At 28.6% G+C, this 3,597-nt stretch overlaps 1 long non-coding RNA gene across 3 annotated transcripts; it reads left to right on the forward strand.

The window, feature by feature from the left end:
• Positions 1-400: 400 nt before the first annotated feature.
• LOC123907765 lies at positions 401-3,345 on the forward strand. 3 transcript variants are annotated; one of them, XR_006809378.1, is made up of 4 exons: positions 401-526; positions 1,883-2,355; positions 2,477-2,578; positions 2,691-3,345. It is a non-coding gene; the product is annotated as an uncharacterized LOC123907765 (long non-coding RNA). The 3 variants fall into 3 exon arrangements; XR_006809377.1 differs by having other exon boundaries at positions 402-526; positions 2,708-3,345; XR_006809376.1 differs by having other exon boundaries at positions 406-526; positions 2,477-3,345.
• Positions 3,346-3,597: the final 252 nt, after the last annotated feature.

Consider the following 3,597-nt stretch of genomic DNA (forward strand, 5'->3'; position numbering starts at 1 on the left):
TTTGCAATCTACAATTGACAACATAGTGGAATACCTGAAGAACCGGTAACCAATTAAGTGGTTAAACATTTTGATGATGTGGCCCAATTACAGAGAGTGTGATAAATGGATTGTGTTTGAGAGTTTGACAATAGCATTTTTCATACTCAAAATAGTCATATTTTTGTCATAATTTTTAGATTTTTCCTTCTCTATTATGAAGGGATAAAATAGAATAGAAATAAAAAAATACAATGGAAGGTCATGTAATTATTTGAATGAGCTAAAGAGACAAACATATTTTATACATACATCTAAGAGACATTAATTTAATAATTATTATTATTTTATGAGGGGTTACATATTAACAAGCATGGATGTAACCAAAAAAAAATATTAACAAGCATGGATTTTTTTTCACACTATAAAGCTAACAAATGATTCCTATTCTAGATTCATAAAAGAAAAAATATGTTAAGGTTATATATGTTTATTTATGCTATGATTATATTGTTTTCCATATTTATTTCAATAAGAGCAAATAGCTGTAAGTAATTTTTTTCATCGTTATTAAATTCGAACTTTGTTATTTCAAAATTTAGTTTAATAATGGTATTTTTATACAAAATTTAATATCAAATCATATTTTTGTATTAATTTATATGGTTAAAAAAGTTTTTTGTCCCTATAAATATGTCAAATCTCATTTTCAATTCCTATAAAAAATTTCAGCAAATTTTGATCTTAAATAATCTTCTGTATCGAACTTAGGAACTCATGCATACTACTCAAACTCATCACCACCACCATACCAAACCTAGTGGTTTGTCAACTCATCTATATTACTTAAAAAATTTAATGTGTTTCTGCCTTCATGTTTAATACATTATATAAACCTCTCTGACAAAAAATTAATTTCCCAATTAATCTTTCATAATTTTTAATTAGTTTTTATATTTATATTTAGAATAATATAAAAATCTCTCCCTCAATAATTTAGTATTTTACAATAGAATGGATAAATTAGATATGAATTTCTAAGTTTTTGGTGCTTAAAAAAAATTATATTTAGTTCATCTAATTAAAAAAATTCTAAATTATTTGGGAGAACTTTGAGTTTAAGAATTATAAGCAGACAGTGTAAAGAAATATTACACGGACAACCAATTAAAATTCACAATTTTGACACATCATCTTTTAAATAAATTTTTGGAATAAAAATTAAAATAAAATAAATATCTACAACCGCCTTCTTCATCCACATTCTTGGCTCTTTCTCATTCCCTTCCTCTTAAATAGAAAAGAAAAAACATGTCCACCATGAACACGCCCAGATTTGCTGTGAGGCCAATTTTTTTTTTTTACAGACGTGAGGCCAATTTGTTGATGCTGTTGTTAATGGCTAATAATGGTTGATGGATGGAAATCATGGCAAAAATAAGAAAAAAAATATGAAGTTTGATTGGTTGAATGTGTAAAACTTATGCTCATGTTCTTTAAATCCGAGAACTTTTTGTATTATTATGAACATAAATATAAAAACTAATTCAAAAATATGAAAGTATTCATGAGTTGACTTAAAAATAGGAATCAAAATATTTTGGGAGATCAAAACTTGCTGATTTTTTTTTTTTTTGTCAAATAGCCTAATGGTTAGACTCACATTTAAATGGGAGACCAAAACCTGATGAAATTTTTTATATAAATGAAATTTTAGAATATTTATACTGTTCAAAAACTTGTTTAGCCCTAATTTTTATTAAAATAAATTTAAATTTTAAATGATTTTTGTCTAAATTTGATATATATGTATAAAGATTCCTAATAGTAATTTTTACCTTTAAATTTTCTTATGTAAATTGTTCCATCCCCATTTTGATAACGTTGCTTAATTCTTTATCAGTAATTGGGTGCCGAAATAATGAGGATTGTCGAGATCATGTGTGTGATGAAGCTAACGACATTCCATTTTGTGCGTTTCAATTAGGGATTTGTGCATGTTTGGAAAGGCCCACAATGCACAAAATAAGTGGCTTGTGAATATACACCAGGAGATTTTGTCTCTTGTCTTTATCACTTAGATTATATAGGAATTCTACGAATATAAAATAATTATAAATTCAATTATATTTAAATAAATACATGTAAATTTATTTTGACTCTTGTTTCCGCTGTCAAATAAAAATATATTCAGCTAGTTTTTCATGGCCTGAAATTTTTTGGAGTATGGTTTCTCATAAAATTAAAATATACTATGATTTTTTTATTGCGATAAATCTTCTCAAGGATGGTTGTCCACAAACTCATCCTCGTCCGACTCTTTATGAAAAATATACACCAGGTTCATCATAAAAAACGGGATAATTTTTTTTCTCGGTAATATTTATTTGCTTATGTTCTATTTTCTTTTGAAGGTTGTCAATGTCTTTTTCTTTTTTCATTTTATGTTATTTAGAAGGTTGTCTATGTTTTTGTAATGAGACCAAATATTACACAGCTTCTAGAAGAGAATGTGTTAGCAAAATCACATGGGGATCCACAAAATACGCATGAGAAGGTTACAACTAAGGAGAATAACGAATAAAGCATAACAAATAAGGTCAGCATAACCTTATTTGCAAACTCTTGATATTTCCAACCAACTTAATTTTTGCATCAACAATGTATAGGATTGATTCTTTTTGCAAACTCTTGATCTTTCCTTCATGTAGCTCCATTGTATTTATAGGCAAATAAGACCTTTGGAGGAGCGTATGAGAGAGGGATTTGAAATTCAAATCCAATTGACATGTCACAAAGTTGTGCTGTCATTTTTACTGTGAATAGTGCGTTATCGTTGCTTCAGTAACATTTTTGTTGGTTCAATTTGCACTTCACTTTTGTTACATGGTTTCTATTGCATTTACGTGGCCCATATAAGTCCATAAGAAGGAATCTTTTCCTAATTAGGGTTGGACAACTTGTATTCAAGTGGGAGAAAAGCCATGTGCTTATTTGTACTTGTTTTTGTGACTCATTGTCCTTTGTTCATGAAAGGATAAACCTTGTTGGATTCTTGTTCCCTCTATGTTCCCTTGTTGTTGTTGGCAAATATCTTCCATCCACAATGTGTATGTGGAAGTTGCTTTCAAATGAGGCATTACACTTTTGGATCCAATAATGGCAAGGCCCGTGAAGATTATTTATTCCATGTTTGGCATAACTCCAACATAAGTGTTTCCTTAAAATGCTACCATTCTTGGTGAGACAAAAAGGAATATCTTCATGTGAAGCTTTTATATCATTTAGGTCAAGACTTTAAGTTGCTCCTTTTATTTCTACTCATTGCTTGTATGTTTTGCTTGTCCATTGGTTCATCATCCATAACTTTATCGTCCAAGGAAAGTAACATTATCGTTGAAACAATTCTCACAAAACACATTAGTAGATAACAAGATAATCATAATTAAAATTAATTAACATGTTTGTTATCTTTAAAACATCAAATAAGGATTTTGTCCTCAACAGTTAGAGATATGTGAACAAGAGCGATTGTAGTACCAAAAAAATCATGTGGTAATTGAAAAACAAGTGGGACTTGCAGGCCAAACTCTTCCATTTACCATGTAATAAAATCAA

Source organism: Trifolium pratense, linkage group LG2 (assembly GCF_020283565.1).
Source record: "Trifolium pratense cultivar HEN17-A07 linkage group LG2, ARS_RC_1.1, whole genome shotgun sequence".
NCBI classification, from domain to species: Eukaryota; Viridiplantae; Streptophyta; class Magnoliopsida; order Fabales; family Fabaceae; genus Trifolium; species Trifolium pratense.